This window comes from Anastrepha obliqua, chromosome 4, assembly GCF_027943255.1.
Source record: "Anastrepha obliqua isolate idAnaObli1 chromosome 4, idAnaObli1_1.0, whole genome shotgun sequence".
In the NCBI taxonomy this organism is placed as follows: Eukaryota; Metazoa; Arthropoda; class Insecta; order Diptera; family Tephritidae; genus Anastrepha; species Anastrepha obliqua.
The window spans coordinates 36,971,003-36,989,090 of record NC_072895.1 but is presented as its reverse complement, the minus strand read 5'-3'; the positions used below and the strand labels follow the sequence as shown (position 1 = coordinate 36,989,090).

Genomic DNA, 18,088 nt, shown 5'->3' with positions numbered 1-18,088 from the left:
AGTATAAAGAAATTTGTGAAAAATGTATGTTTAAAATTATTTCGGTTACGCTACTTAACAACGAGTTAATTCGTTATTTAAGTGAATCTATACCCGAAACAGGTAAATACCTGGGTATAAAAATGGGTATTTATAGGGAAATAAAAAAATAAAATAAAACTAAATTATTGGCGCTTACGCTATTGTTTGCTGTTTCGCTGAGCTCCTCCTATTTGTGGAATGCGTCGTGATGTTGTTCCACAGATGAAGAGATCTACAGTTTTAACCCGACCCCGAATGGCAGATAGGTGGTCGAAAACCTGGGGAAATTCCCACATGTAAACACAACACCAGTTCCACACTATGGTGGCATATAAAAAGTGAACATTTTTTTTTAGTTTTAGGACACAAAACTCTTTTCTACAATTTTCTGTAGAGTTGTGCCCACGGATTTGCCTTTGGAGTATTCGTGCTGCAACGGCGAGATGAATGTCTGTTAGATTTGTTACCCGTTATGGAGGTCCAACAAATTCTTCAGAATATTGAAAAGAAAATAGGTGAGGCTTGAAGAACTAAAATTTTTTGGGGATGAAAACCAACCTTGCCATGATGTGGTGTTGACGGCATGAGTAGCAACTTGATTGATGTAAACGTCGATTAAGTAACTCTCGTATCTATAGTAACAACCAAGGAAGATAGATTACTAGGTTTGGCCACTAACTGCCACGTCACGGGGGTGATTCGCCAGCCGGATTCAGCATGATCATTTTCCATGTATTCACACACTCGTCTAATCAGTTATTGTTCAGATAGCAACAATCATTAGAACCCTTTGGATGCCAAAAGCGCAATAGAACTCTGGCCTGCGCACTGATCGTGACCAGTAAGAGAAAAAAAAGCCAAAAGTAAAAATACCAACAACAAAAAAACATTAAACAGTGTTTAGCAAGCAAGCAGCTCGAAAAGGCAACAACATCACTTTTAAATAAGCACGAAGTAAGCAAGTCGTATAGATACTATTTGTGGGAAGGGGAGTTAGAAAGCCTCCAAAGGCCGCTTGTAATTCAGCGGGAAAATGGCCTCAATTTCGTTCGATTTATAACCTTTTGCTATTTAAATGAAAAATTCTATATGGTAAGTCACTAAAGGTTTCCACTACCACTAAGCATTTTTTCATTCATCATTTCATCATTGAATGTTTAGTGAGAGTGCAATCTCGTTCCCACTATCTCTACATGTTTAGAAATAATTCAATTCTATTGCTACATACGAGTATTCACGATGTACAGAATGCATTCTTGCTGCATACTCGTATTGGTGCGAGCTATTAAGTTCAAATAAATAAAGCCGTAAAGGAGCGCACCCCGATGCCTAGCTAACGTTAACTATCCTCGGTTCCACACTCTACCTCTCATCCCTAACCTATCAACGAAGTCATTAACGATAAGCAATGCTTAGTAGGCCTTTACCCCAACACAACATTTTACCACACTGAAAACATCATAAGCTCCGCACACAGCAGAGCACGCAGGGCAGCACAAGCAGAGCACGCAGGACAGCACAAGAAAACGTTGAGCAAATTTTAAGCAGACATTTTTCCTACAATGGATAAAATGGTGGATTGATAAAACATATTACCGCAGCGACTTCGAAATCAAATACGCATACATATTAAAAGTACATATCGACATTTTCTCCACTTAAAAAATATTTCCTACGTGCACTTAAAAATTCGCAAAACGTTCTCAATTGGAGAAATAGAGTACTCGCCATACTGAAGCAGGCATTTATTTTATTATTTAATTCAGGTTTTCCCGGCCGGGGTATTTGTATAATCTCCCTTTGTTCAGATCAAAAACAGCCAATTGACAATATTCTCAAATGGAGCACGCAGCGTAGAAGGGAGCATTCTAAAATGTGTGTCAATATTATTGATTCAGTAAACATCATCATGCCGGCAAACAACTTCTACTTTCACTCCACTGCCACTTAATGCCATACCGTACGTTCGCGTGAAAGCGCTTTGGTAAATACCTACATGTGTATGTATGTATGTATATAAGTGTGTGCGCATCCTCCTACACGTGCATATATGTAAGTGTATATGTATGTACGCCGGGTTGTATTTATTTGGATTGACAACTGAAGTATGCAAATATGTATGTATCTCCAAGTAGTCGCTCAGCTTATCAGCAGATATTGAGTAGGGGGTTCTTAAATATTCTGAAAAGGTTCACTGAAAAGTTTACATATGAATACACTGGATATAGTATGTATGTGTGTACAGGTAAACATCGCTCATTTGCTGCAAGAGTGTCATAATCAGAAGAAAAAATGAGATAAGTTTGCAGAAATGACAGCCAGCTCTTATTTTATGCTGTGTAAAATATTATTAACGGTATCTTTTAACAGAGACCTACTTAGGGAGACATGGGAAATTGCAAACTTTAAAGCCGTTTTTTTCGACATTTTGGTTTTTCGGATTAAGCCACTCTCGCAGCAGATGAGTGAAATGTAACTATTAAAATGTTCGGAAAATTTTAAGGTCGTAGAGCTTAAACAATCAAATATAGATCATCAAGCGCAGACCAATGAATGTAATGAAGCAACAACTGAGGGATTATTTTCTAAGTAAAGTTATGACGCACAAAATTAATTAATTTATTCATCAACAAACCGGATGCTTCCAGGATATATTCAGTATTATAAGTAACTTCTTAAAAGTAGAGTAAGAGTAAGAACATTCGAAGTCTAAGGAAGAAGAATAACACTAAAGTGAGCTGCGTCCTCCTAAAAGAAGCTTTCATTCCATCAACAGGTTAAGCAATACCCACCAAAAACAATTCGCTACAACGAAAAATGCGTGAGGGAGCATTAAAATGAATTGTATTGAGCCCATACAAATATCAAAGACAAAACACATCGACAACAGAACACGCCTAGACTCTAATAGTCCGGGAGCCAGGGATTATTTTGACCTCATCATTTCATGCCGACAGATTTTAATACTGAATGCAGACACCATCCAATGGATGACGAAACCAACCGTCAGCTGGTCCAGTAGCGGTGGGTACGTGCGTGGAATGCTGCGAAACGTGTCGAAAAAAAAACATAAAAAAATTTCAATCGGCATAAAGTAGTTTTACTTTTCAATTTTTTTTACAAGTTCACCTGTTCAGCTGACGTGTTTTCCCCCCTCTACCGCACAGCTGACTATTTTTTATTATTCTACTAAATGTCAACAAAACATGAAAAAAATTTCAGCCGGTATAAAATGAGTTGGTAGAAATTTTTTTTCGACACGTTTCGTACCCTCTCACAATCACACCCACCGCGGATGCGTCAGCTGACGTTCACTTTCGTTATTCATGATGAAAGCTAAATCACAAGTATAGTCAAGAATTTAACGGTATAAAACGCAGTCCAAAATCGACCCCTGGCTCCCGGATTATAACGACATGAGATTAATTAGTACGCAACGAAAGCGATAGAACGGAATGAGATCAACGAATTTCATCGAGCGCACAGCAAAGCGCACAAAAGCTCTCTGAGCGCATAGACAGCAATATCGCATGAAAATGGCCTCCCAACGAATATCGCGCATTCTCACCTGGGTCGAACTAAGAACGAGTAGAACAGTTTGAGAGCATAGAGATCAGAAAACGATGAACTATTTCGACAAATAAAGGTCAACATTGCGAACGACTGAGAAACAATATAATTTATGTTGGTGGTGAAGTTGAGTTTGGCTGCGGGGCCTGAAAGTAGTCGATGCGGCACCTGGTGGTGGTACCAGAGGAAGAGAAAAGCCTCCTCTGCGTTGTTAAGATTAGGAAGAGAAGGACTTGGCTTCACTTGGTGTATCCAACTTGCGCCAGTTAGCACGAGAAAGAAACGACTGACACGCTTTGTTAAACTCAGCCAAATTCGCGTAATAGATTATCGCCCCAATCAAGAAGAAGAAGTAGAGCTTGGAGTCAAAATAGCCACCCAAATTTTCTAATTCACTAATTGTGCTTAGCGGCGAGTTCGAGATGTAGGAATAAATAATATTGAAAAATTTCGCATGCGAAGTTATAGTCACATTTACTAATGTTAAGGATTAGATTAGATTAGATTTGTCAGGAGAACATTTATTGTTAAGGAACATCGGATTGCGTACACACCAACTATGTAAGTTATTCAACTTACGCTGAAGAGTGGTGGAGAAAAGAGAAATGAAAACAAAATATCGTTAATGAAGAGGACAAATAGTAACGAGCCTAATTGCAGGTATTCAAACACAAACACTTTGAGCATGTAAAAAAGGGCAGTTAGGCTGTTCTATAAGTTCAGCGGTAGAGTCGAAAAAAATATTATCAAGCGTCAATTGCCGTGCCTACCACGGCATATAATAGAACATATTCATAGAATACGATTTATCATACGATTATTATATCAAAAAATCAACAAACCTTTTGCGAAATGTTATGCTAATACAAGGTGAAGTCCAAAATAAACAAGACTGAGCTAAAATAGCAACGACAAAAACTTTGTTCTGATAACTTCGAGTTTATTTATTAAAAATAGTCCCCTCTGGCCTCGACACACTGTGTTGCGCTAACTAAAAGCATTTCGAAAGAGTGTTGCAGTTCATTGCCTGGAATATCCTTCAAAATAGTGGTACAAACCTCTTGGATGGCCTTTACGGACGCAAAACGGTTTCCTTTCATGGCCAAATGCAATTTTCCGAATAGATAGAAGTAGCAGAGAGCCATATCAGGCGAACACGGTGAGTGATTGATGGTTAAAATGCAATTTCTAGCCAAAAAATCAGTCACAAGAGTGGATCGATGAGATGGTGCATTATCATGCAATACCTAAGTGCCAGCTTCCCCCTTAGCAGTATTTAGGGCGAATTCGACGAATGAGATGCAACAAACGCTTCAACACGCCAAGATAGAAAATCGCACTGACGGTTTAGCCCATTGGCATGAACTCCTTGTGGGCAATTCCCTTTGAATCGTAAAAACAAATAAGCATCGACTTAATATTTGACTTCTCCAAACGCGATTTTTGGGTAGTGGCTCATCTGGGGCCTTCCATTCGGCACTTTGACGCTTAGTTTCAGGTTCATGTTAGAAACGCCACGTTTCGTCACCAGTTACAATTTTGTAATGGAAGTTATCGTCTTTTCTCGCCTCTTTAATGCGGTCTTTCGAATGCTGATGCCAATGCTTTCACTGGAAAACAGCTAGGGATGTACTTCCAACGCACTAACTCATAAAAAGATGGCGCCATCAAAAATTTTTATGACGCCCGTCTTGTTTACTTTGGACTTCACCTTGTATTTTGAGAGTGAATAATTAAAAATTTCAAAAAAATAACACACTTCAGATTGGTCGAATATTTCGCGAGTATGTACGTCTTAAAACAGTAAACAGTAGTAAACGGATCCTCCTACTTTGTTGAAGCAGCGATAGTCTCAATGCAGCTCTGATGATGACTTGAGCTTGACTTAAGAGAGTTAATTACATGTGCAATATGTGGCGCAAAATGAATCATCCATCCCATTTGATTTTTGAATAAATTTTTCACTAAATAAAACAAACAAATGATTTTTATTTCAAGAATGACTGACGTAGGACGCCATTTGTCAAAAATTATAAATCTTCCGATAGCGTGGTTAAATATGTGCCACCTTGTAGAATACAGTACCTACAATCGAGGTTGAATGAGCTCCAGCTTAACTGAACGCCAATCGTGGTGTTCCAGTGCACTCCGAATTTCTTTCATTGGGCACACTTAACAGGGCATACGTAATTTCCTTTGTACTGACTAGTTAGAACCAATATTACGAAAAAAAGTGCGTGTGGCGTAGTACACTTAACAAAAGTGAAGTCAAGGCAGACAAAAAAAGAGAGAGAGAGAAAAAATATATATCTAAATAAATTCACAACATTTGCAGAGAATACAAATAGACAAAATTTACAAAAAACGGAGAAGGGTCGACCAGTGTAGGTAAATGCCGGACATAAACCGTGACAACAACGAACACTACTCCGAGCGTTTTGCACCCGCACAAACGTTGCGGTTCCAGGACCGCAGCAACGGCACAAATTACCGCAAGGCAATACCAATAAATCCGACGCCGGAATGGATAGCACTAGCCTGGAAACGGATATAAGCTCAAAAAAGTAGGCACCAAAAAAAACGCCAAAATATTGGGACCAAAAAACGTCCCAAGCAGTAGCCACCTAGGATATATAACGCCAAAAAGTAGGCACCAAAAATATATTTCCTACAAGTTTGCACCAACAAGCAAGCGTAAAAAAGTAGGCAGTTTTATTTCTCACTAGAAATTAGCAACCACAAGGAAAAACTCAGGAAAAATAACCGAAAGTGTATCTAAGATAGGTATAGCTCTCTCTCTCCTTTTCCTCTACGTTATATCTTTTTTCTCTCTCGTGGAACGAAAATGCCCATTGCATATCCTTGAAATTTTACTCCCCATTCTCGCTCGTTTATGGACGCCTAAGAAGTTTCACTTCAAAAAAATTCTATGCAAGTCGAAATTGCTTTTATTCCATAGTTATTTTACGGGTAACTTCTTTCGAAATTTTAGAGATAAAGCTGTAGAAGAGTGTCTTAAAGGCAAAAAGAGATAAACTAAGATAAAGACTTTTTTGCAAAACAAAATTTGGATTCTACCTATGCCAAATTTTTGAAGTGAACATGACTTTGAAAATGCGTTTATGCAATAATTAAAGTATGACGTAAAACTCATACTTTTTTTAAAATGCCGTAAATTGCAAAATTTTTCGAAATTCAAAAATCTGGCTCGTCAACTGTAACTACAACGTATTTTATAAGATTTTTTTTTTACTTTTTACTGATCCATCAACATTTCAAGGAGAAATGATGCAGACCGTGGAACAATTTTTCTTCTAGCGCATTTTGGGCGCTGCTGGACGTATGTAACCTCTTAATAGTCACCAAAATATATTCGTACTCAGCGTCTCGAAGGACCTAAAAAAATTTGCGTTAGCGGGTGCACAAAGCTTGGCGGATGGGTATTCTAGAGTCCCTATTATATAATATTCGCCATATATTCGCTTGCGTACTAGTAATGATTGATATGCAAATGTAGCGACATTCGTAGATGATACATAAAAAACTCTTCACTTCAGTTGTGAGACTACGATATATTCTTCACAAAGCAGAGGATTGGTTTGACAAGTGGAAATAACATAAAGAATAAAATAAAAGCAGCTCTACATCGGCAACAATTTTATATGAGAGATGGGTTTTATTTTTATTAAAACAAAAAATAAAGCTTAACATATCCTAGTATTATACCTAGCAAAGCTAACAAGGAATATTTTCCGGTATACAGAATTGATTGATAGCATACAAACAATAAAAAATGTTACAGCATAACTATGACGCTTTGGTCACTTAGTCACGAGCTTTGGTTCTGCGTAGTCTCCTTTGGTACCCTATGATCAGGAAGTACCGGGAATGTTGAAAGGAAACAAAACGGAGTTAAATTTCAGACAAATTTATTTAATCTCCTTCAAAATATGACCCATCTTAGTTTCTTCGTCGCATTCTCATTGATCTCCTCTATCGACTGAAATCTCCTTCCAAGAAGTAGTAACTTCAACTTGGGAAACAAAAAGAAGTCGCACGGGGCCATATCAGGTGAATACGGTGCTTGCGCGATGGTATTCACTTGCTGTTTGGTCAAATAATCCAGCACAATTTGGGCTCGGTGCGATGGCGCGTTATCATCATGCAAAATCCAAGAATTGTTTGCCCACATTTCTGGTCGTTTGCGACGTACAGCATCTCTCAAACGCTTCAAAACGGATAAATAAATTCTTTATTGACTGTTCTGCCCGATGGAAGGTACTTATGGTGCACTACGCCATCACAATCGAAGAAAACAGCCAACATCACTTTCCCGGTACTTTTTGATCATAGGGTAACTTCTTCTCTAAGTAATTTGTAATTTATTTAGCTTTCTTGCTATTTTCAATTCATAATAGTATTAATTTCATACGAGTATAGTTTGTAGTTTTTTGTGTGGTTTGCTTAATGCTACGGTTATTTTTTACAATATTTTCTGTACTGAAGCTCTTGGGTTTGTGTGCTCTTGCAGCCTTTTTTCATGCTTTGCATCAAAGAGAGGTATGATATTATTTGATATTTTTCACCGAAAGATCGTTGTGCAGATCGGTATTCCTTATATACCAAAGATAGATAGACTGTTCACTAGGCAGGGCTAGTTTACTGGGGCGGCAGCCCTTGGTCGGGAAAAAACCCGAGTCATTCCGGCAACGTAGAACCGGCTGCCATGGAAACGTGTATACCGAAAATCATTAACCATGCCTCTGAGCACCTTATTTTGTTGGTGTGTGTGATTTCGGTGTTTGAAGCAGCGATGCATCCCCACCATTGAATGCCGTATGTCCATATCGGCTTGAGATGTTGATTGTATATAAGTGATTTGTTTTATATGGACAGTTTAGAGTTTCCGCCAATAAACCATTTATGCCTTTTTTGATTTTATGTTAATTCCGTTAGCAGTTATTATGACAGGTGACTTGCATTTTAGCTTCGTGAGCAATGCCATGGAAGATAATCCTAAATCTCACAGTGTTAAAATACAAGAGTTCCAAGAGAAAAAATGTATAAAAAAACATGCACATAAGGCTATCAAAATTCAAAAATTAAACCCCCAGAAATTTGTCCATAACTACTACCATAAATGTATGCTCGCAGTAGTTGTGTGGTGTATACTTGTACATCTAGAAATAACTGGATCACAATTTATTATATTTAATAAAACAGTCTAGCTAAAGTCTGAAAGCAAGGCTTTATGGTGACCAGAAAATATTTTAGTATTGGCATCGGACTACGACCAACTTTGCCAGTTTATTAGATTCGCTTCGAGTTGGACGAGCATTAAGGGATATTTTGGTCACTTCGCTCGCTACAAAACATTTTATAGTGAAATTTATTAATAATTATTATTATTGTTGTATGAGTTCTACAATGGTTATTAGTAATAAGAAAGTTAATAAAGATTTCCTGATAGAAATTAAAAATGATGGCTTTTAACTATTCCTTACTTTAGTTTTGTTGTTAAATTTACGGCATTTTCCAGGTTTGTCTTAATAGAAGTGTAATGTCAAATTTGAATGTATTGTGTTGGCAACTAAGTAATTGCGGATTTTGTTTAGAAAATCAAAGACAATTTTTGCATGGAACTAAATAACTTTATTCTGTAATGTTTTAAAAATGGATCATTTTCATTACTTTTTTTTAGCATATCGCAGCTGTTAATGCGTTGGGGTAATTGCGTTTCATTCAGTTCGTGAGGAACCCACGTATTGAGTTTTTGAACATAGCCAAGTTGTTTTAAGTGATTTTCAATGCATGTATGTATGTGATACATGAAGCTTCTCTGCAATCTCACGTGTTGTACTGTGACGATCGGAATCGATTATTGCTTGGATTAGGACGACATCAACCTCAACTGGAGCTTGCGACGCGGTTTTCCCTTTGCGGAAATTTCCCAACGAACGCCAAACGAAAACTACGCAACCGACCAAAAAACTTTGTTTACTGATTGTCAGTCATCAAATAACAATATGTGCCAACTATCAAATAACAAAATGTGTTTTACATTTCTACTACGTCTGCAAACCTAAAAATTCAACTGAACCCACCTATGAGTGAAATTCGCAATTACTTAGTTAACAACCCAATAATTTGGCCTAACAAATATCTATCACCAAAAGATAGGCTCTTTTTAACCCATTACCCGCAACTATATCAAAATACATTTAAAAAATGTACGCGTATTTTCATTGTTTAATTGCTTTTACTAAGGAAACATGTTTTTTCTCACCAAATAGTCAATGCAATTCGCATTGTCAATGTGTTGAAATACCAAAATAAGCTGTTAAAAAAACAGCTTAAATTCTTGAAGCCAGTGCGGAGTAAAATGCATATTCAAAAACACATTCACATTGGTATATGTAAATATACTAGTATATGTACACTCACACATATAAGAGAGAATCATTATCATTGGCTGAAAATAAATTATTTACCAATAACGTAGTGACTTCTGCGCCAATTAATTAATTTTTTACGCAGTATTTTATAATTTTATAATTCATAGCCTTTAATCCGATCAGCGTTTGAAAAATGCGAAAGTTTATTACAGTCAAACTTCAATAACTTGAATCACCAGTTTCCACTATTCGAATGCTCGACTTATGCAGACTACGAGACATAGAATATATTTTTAAAAAGCTACCAATTTGTAAGGTACCTACATCTTAAATATTTTTTTAATTTTTATTTTCTTTAATTATTAAATCTTTCTTGTATAAGCAACTAAGAATAAGTTTAGAAATCTTATGTACTAGAGTAATATGCCTCCTTGCCTGTGCTATGAAACTAATTATTTGCACAAATGAAATATATATAATATTTACATATATGATTGATTCGGATGTGAATGTGATGGAAGTGAATGAATGGAGCGAGCCAGAAAGGACGGGTTTCTAGTCTCCGATTCTTCGTGGCTGGGGGCCGGAAAGACCAAGTTTCCAGTTTCCCTTTGAGCTTCCGTTGGCCATACGATGATTGTGAGATTTTTTTTTTTTGATGTCGTGGTATTTGCTAGCCTAGTTTTCAGCCTCCCTTGGAACTTCCTTTATCTCTCATGACGAAGAGGCCGTACTGAATGCCGGAAAGACCAAGATTCTGGTGCCTTCGTGGATGGACCCTCGTGCGAGATGATAATTATTAAGATAGTGCAGACTTGTAGATGCCTTTTTTCTTAATCGTGCGTGTTCTTCATTTAGAAGTAGATTTCGCACTAATTTATTGGGATGATCTTCTAGCTTTTGTAGGTTTTTTTGCTTAAAATAACTTAAATAATAAACATACTTAATTCGAAATCAAGTTCATGCTAAAGCTGCAATAGCCGTGAATTTTTAAGCACATATGCTCTTACAGCAAAAAAAAATGTCTATAATCCGTAAAACAGTTGAAATCACTGTTCAAAAAATGGCAAATCAACGCCTAACGTTCCGACTGTTGCAAACAACGGTTTCCAGTCGCTGCAACGTTAAGGCCGTTAACCTCGGTATTTCCCCGCCGAACAGTCAAAACGTGTACTGTGTTAAACGCTGTTCGGCGAGGTTACTTTCGTTATAACATTTAAACTTAATATCACTTCCAAAAAGAGGGCGAAAGGAACAGGACGTGTCAGCCAGCGTTAGGTAAGGCTATTCTAACTTTAGTGTATAATATTATTGTATGTATCATTAATGTATATCGAAATACAAATAAATTATTGATAACAACAAAATACTAATACACTTTTTTCTTTCCATCAAAATATCATCGGAGCGACCATGAAGGATCCACATGCAATCACTACAACGGCGTCGCCATCCGATGATTACAAAAGTTTTTAAGTAATGTGATACAAAAATGTGTATTGATTGGAAGCACTGATTTCAATCGCAATTATTTCATAAGCGCATATAAAGACTGCCATTGCTTCATACACATTTCAATTGCAGATTATAGGCGCAAAAAAATCAACAATACTTGCTTTCGATTCCCCAACACTTAAGTGCTGGTTCAATGCAGGCTGGCTTTGCTCGCTGTACTTGTTTAGCTTGGCTTTGAAAACTTGTATGGCTAAATGGGCGCTTTGGGCGCTGTCATAACAATCAGATGATTCGTAAAAGAAAAGAGGAGACAGAGATGTTAGCCATATTCAATAACAGAACATTTTTGAATCATGTTGTTAACTAGAAGCTGTGAAATCATATTGCGAATTTTCTTTTAATAGTAAAAAGGGGGTTTGAACCGTTTTCCATTTTTATAATTATATTTGTTACTGGTGAATTTAGTGGCGCTGCACTAATTGCTTCATTATTTGTAAAAACCAAGCATTTCATTGGATTTCTTTAGCCTGTATTTTCAAGAGTTCCACTCCTTTGTTGCTTTCGCATTACCACTCGCCTACCTGCTTAAATTCGCACACTTAAATAATTTCGCAAGTAGCGCTCCGGCCGATTCCAAGTTCTTTACTAGAACTCCAACTGCAGGAGGCGTTTAAAATGTTGTTTGTTTACTGCTCTGAGCTACCAGCAGTAACGAAATGTCTTTATCTTCGGCTTTGTCTTCGGTTCCACTCTGTCTGCAACATAAAATTCAGAAATGAAGCTAAACCAACTTAATTTAAATGAAAGACAGGGGTGTTCAATTTCTAATGTCAAAAACGCTGCAAATAAAACGTTGAGCTATTTTAAACTTCGCCGTACTTCAAGCGCTTCAAGCAAAGCTACCATTTGGTCGAATTTCTATTGTTCTATTCATTTTTGATAGTTATCGAAGCCAAGCAAGCATTAGCGAGTAAGAAAAACAAACAAGTTCCATTGAATCCAGCGTTGCATATTATTTAGCAGTACTGCATTATTTTTATTTTTTCCAACTGTTATGTTTTAGCATTGTTTTCTAAGGCATCCCACTCAAAGTATGTAAAATAAATTATCCCTAATAAAAAAATATCCCTACTTATACTCGGAAGTATATCGGTTGTGAGCTAATAATAGTTTCACATATAACCACAGGCCTCTTCTACTCGCCACTTCTCTGCTCGGCTCGCTTGACGAAAAATTCGCATGTGAAAGCAACAACAAAGTTATCGAGCAAGATTCACCGCTAGCGAGTACGGTTATGCCTTATAAAACTAGTATAACTCACTATTTTACAAACAAACATAGTTTTAGGCAGCTCTATTCCAGCGCTGCCAAGATATTCATGTATATAGGGTGGGCCATGTAAAATTTGATTTTTGAATCGGCTATAAAAAAAACTAATCAATATTTTTTCAAACTTTTTTTTTATTTTGAAGATTGAACATTGTCATTTATGAATAAAAAATAATATCGTTCAAATGACTGCCACGACTGGTTTTACAGTAGGCCATTCGATCAAACCAATTTTTAGGCATATTTTCCATTGTTTGGGCTCCAATTTCGTGAATGGCAACTTCGATTTCGTGTTTTAAAGCATCAATCGTCTCTGGATGGTTCGCATAGCATTTGTCCTTAACGGCTCCCCACAAAAAATAGTCCAACGGGCTTAAATCACAGCTTCGAGGCGGCCAATTGATATCGGAATTTCGGCTGATTATTCGGTTTTCAAAAACGGTAGCCAAAAGTTCGAGTGTAACTTTGGCAGTGTGACAAGTTGCACCGTCCTGTTGAAATCAAATGTCGTCCATGTCATCCTCTTCAATTTTTGGAAACAACTCGTTGAGCATGCCACGGTAACGCTCGCCATTTATTGTGACCGCGGCTCCTCGCTTATTTTCGAAAAAAAATGGCCCGATGATACCGCCAGACCAAAAACCGCACCAAACAGTGACTCGTTGTGGATGCATTTGCTTCTCTACAGTAACGTGTGGATTTTCTGAGCCTCAAATCCGACAATTTTGCTTATTGACGTAGCCACCGATGTGAAAATGAGCTTTATCAGAAAATATGATTTTTCGGTAAAAATGCTCATCTTTAGTCAAACGATTTTCTGCCCATTGAGCGAACCGAAAACGCATTGGATGGTCATTAGGCTTCAGTTCTGGCACCAATTGAACTTTGTAAGCCTTCATACCGAGGTCTTTATGCAAAATTCTCCTCAAGGGGGGAGCCTGGTTTATGAGGTCTAAAAATTGCATCTCTTTGCGATTTTTTTTTAAGGAAAAAATCAATTTAGCACTGAAAAGTTTTTTCTATCTTTTAATGGACTTTTAAAAACTATAAAAAATATTTGTACTAAAACAAGTTGAAAAAGATGTTTAACATAGAAATTATTAGAGCGCTGCAACGCTGGAGTTTCCAACTGGCGTACAAGATACAGCTCGTATTTATTATCTAAAGCCAAAAATTCAAATGGATTTCTATTATAATTATCATGATTTTTTATTCTAGATGAACTAAGAAAACTGAGAGAAATTCCAAAATTTCAACTTTTTGGAAGTTTTAAAGAAAAAAATGCCTTTCTATAAAAAAAAATTCACTTCAACTTGGTATAAAAATCTTGAAAATTTTTTTTTATCTATTTTGTTAGTTCAAATAGAAGAGAATTTAATACTGAAGGGAACAAGCTATGATTAATTTCAAAAGGTTCATGTACGCCAATTCAAAGAAATCATAAAAATGAAAAGTCGAGAAAAGAAGATAAAGTCTGTACTATAGCTGTCCGGTCACAGCGTAACTACCCAACGCTCGCCTACCTTTGGCTTTTTATCTACGGAAATATTGAGAATTAGGCTCTGTAACTTTGTGTGAATATTCTGAAATATATTAGGAATCGCTTAAAACGGAGAAAAAAAAATGATTTTTTTGACCTTATAAACAGGCTCCCCCCTCAAAGAAGTGCGTGAAATGTTCAATTCTTGAGAACGATGACGAGTTGAGGTTGTTGGATGTTCACGCTCATTTTCAGTACAGCAGCAATGTTTTCGGGTGTACGCACTGTAGGAACACGTTCACGTGTTGTTTTATCCATTAACCATCCACTTTCACGAACACGATTAACAAATTGATCCACAAACTGCCTTGTTGGCAAATCTTTTTTTTTGGAATTTTTTTGCTTTCAGTTTCTTATAGTTTGAGTAGAAGACTCACCACTTTGGAAATAGGTTTTCAATATTTCCCAATTTTGTTCAAGCGTATAGTGACCCATTTCGTAAATGTCAAACCTTTAAGTAAATTTGACATGTCATTTGTGTTACCATTCTCAAAAAAATAGGTGGTTCAAAAAACAAACGCTATATGGCCCACCCTGTACTTTATACTGGTATATTTTCATTTATACCAGCTTCTTCATCTATTCGCCACTTGCTAACTCCCAATCGGTAATTAAAAAGCGAGATGGCCCAACGAAATTTCTCGCCCGAAATCCAAGATTATAAAATATCTTAGATTATAAAGATACTTTTTTCGTACAACCCTGTTTTTTTATGTTATCGATAATTATTATTACGGATGTAAGGAGAAACTTCATTGTAAAAATTAAATAAAATAAACGCCGGCAAGGAAAAGAGGTTGGTAGATATAAATCTAACACATTTTTTATTAAATATTAATTTTGCATTCATATTACAGAAAAAAGTCTGTATCCTTAGACGCTTTGGCCTTTTATTGCTTATTATAAAATGTAATTTGAGTTCCGCCATAATTTTTTGCTTTCCTCAGTAGACTTCGTTTACGGATTTCCTCCAACTGTCTATTGCTAGTAGCAAATTTTAATTTTTAATATTTATTAAAATTAATATTATTTTAGTGCAATCTATTTAAAATTTAAGCATTAAGCAATTTATATTCTATAACTTAGGTTAATGGGGCGATCTTGAAGAGTGCGAAATAGGTGAAGTCCGAGTTCACGTAAAGAATTTACTCACCACATGCCCTTGATAGAAATTACTTACTGAACATGAAGCGAGAGCCCTAACATTTCGAGGTTGATTTTATAATATATATGTATATGTTTTTAAGCAAATTGAATTAACTACTGCTGCTCTTTCTCTTTACTCCATATCGATGTTTAATTCATAACAAACCGAAAACCCTAAAATATTCCATCAAACCAATTTTTATTAAGAAAAACCTTTCAAAACGACTTGACAGCTGAATGTCAATTTTGCATCTAATCTGCCATATGAACGGGTAGATCAATTTTCGTGGATTTATTGCTAATCACTGCATAAGTGAACGTAGTTTAAGTCGCTTGATCATCGCTAAATTGTTATTGCTTTAAAGCAAATTTTTCGCTTTGCGAACAGCCGCGATTCCTAGCGAATGACAGATAAATTCAAATAACCGGAAATTAGTGGTCGAAATCCTACTTTCTTTTTAAATTTTGTGTAGAATTATACTTTGTTTAACTTTTATGCGAGTTGGAGAAGTTTTAGTTATGGTACTAAAATGTAGTTATATTGCTCTCTAAACGCTATTGCCACTCGATTTAAGGTTATTTAATTAGCGCGGCCATAACCATGACCACATAAATCAGCTGATCGAACTAACCTATGGGCAATACTGCAATCGATTGGAAGTGATCAATGCATCCTGACATATCGACTAAATGAAGATATATTGGATCATTTCTTTGGAACGGTGCTACCTTTTGTTTTCAAGTAATTTTTAATTATAATAGCTTCAAAAATCTTCTGTTAAAATCTCTTAATTCACTTCTAAAGGGATATTAAATATTACATAACTTTTCAGATAACCCCGTCTGCGCATCTGGCTGTGATTTTGAATATAAAATAAAATAAAAAATATAAATATCTTTCCACTGGCATTTTCGCAGAGGGTGATAACATTCTTCCCCTTTCTGCCTACTTCCAAAATGCAACAATAGTTTAAGGAGTGCCATATTTCAGTTGTTACTGCATACAGAAACTTTTATTATTGAATGATGATGCGTCACTGACAGTTTAACTTTAACTTAACATTTTGCTGATTTAAATTTCCTTATATTTTTTTTCCTACACATTTTTTTTTATTTTTTATTACCCTTATGGTTATTTTACTAATTGAGTCAATTTTATTTGATGTCATAAATTGATGTACAAAACCACATGAAAGGCTTATTAAGCGCTCATTGTTGCCCAAGTGGTAAATCAGATTACTTCTAATCGAGTTATGCAGATTTTCATCCACAAATACAAGTACGTAATTGTACATATCACCTACACAAAAAGGGCTGAAAAATAATAACATAACTTATAAGAAACAAATTTACATAATTCAACACTCGCAGGCGTAAAAATTCAGTGCTGCAGAAAAACCTAAATTTGTACGACAGGCCAGTTTTAATTGGTTATGATATCTGAGAACTTAAGAGAAACATTTGATTAGAGTAGCAGGAAAGGCATGAAACTTGAATTGAAATTCAATAAATTACACTTGGCATACACATGCATGCACATACATACATACATGTCAGCAATGCATGCCCGAATATCTGATGGCTCCATGCCAAGGGCGAATTTGGTATATTTTGAAAAGTAAATATTTTGTATTGACCACACGCGGAGCGGTGTTGTTTGACAAGTAGCCGATGATCTTGTATGCGTATGCTAAAAGACATATTTCTGAATAAACGAAGGGAAACTATTTACTTGTGTCTATTATAATAATCATTTCACTGCTAGAAAGCGCTGCGGTAAGCAAGAGTAGGGGCATCATGGAATGAAGCACAACGTAAATAAAGCGCATAATGCTCCTATCCATGCGAGAGACACAATTTAGCGGTACCTACCTATTGCTGTTGATGGAGAAGATGCTGGCTCACACCCTGTATACTCGTACGACAAATAACACAGGATTTTTGAGGTTGGCTTCAGGAAGGACAATGGCACTTCAAGCCATTAAAGCACACTTCTGAAATTTGCGCTAATGAATCAGTGCCCAACAAGGCTAACACACACAACTTCGAATGGAAGGAGTTGCTGCATGGAGCTAATTGATATGTTAAATCGAGAAAATTTTAGCGAGCATGCACGGGCAACACATCGAGTGTGTGAGTGCTGACGCGGACATCACGAACACTCAAATTCGCACAGTCGAATTGTAACGGTTGGCCACGATGTTCACGGACATGAACGCTGACTGAGCGCGACCGGGCACTTATACATGGCGGTAATCAGATTATGCGGAGCACTTTGAACTTGAACTGTGCGGGCAACGAAAACACTGTTCTCAGCGGCTAAAGGCAATACGCGCTATGACCGACAATTCCAACAATGCGAACAAACCGCACGCATAAATTACTTTTTGCGGCACTTGGCAGCAACGTTCGCACAACAACACTACGGATTTCCACTTTGGTGCACCACGACCAAGCACCAAACATTGGCTCACAGTGGTCGTTTTAGCTCATATTTAAAGCTCATTGGCATTTCATTTAAAATTCACACGCACTGCTAGCCCATTCACACACACCCTCGCACTGTTCGCGGGTATTCGCAAAACGGTAACACGTATCCTCCGTTAGCTACGAACGTATCCTTCGCGAAACC

At 36.7% G+C, this 18,088-nt stretch overlaps 1 protein-coding gene across 1 annotated transcript in view; it reads right to left on the bottom strand.

The window, feature by feature from the left end:
- LOC129245300 (uncharacterized) overlaps window positions 1–17,473 on the bottom strand; it is a 106,877-nt gene extending 89,404 nt beyond the window's left edge. Inside the window, exon 1 of the mRNA XM_054883382.1 lies at window positions 17,329–17,473. The gene's annotated coding sequence lies outside the window, so the exon portion shown is untranslated. The remainder of the gene's footprint in view (window positions 1–17,328) is intronic.
- Between the last annotated feature and the right edge of the window lie 615 nt (window positions 17,474–18,088).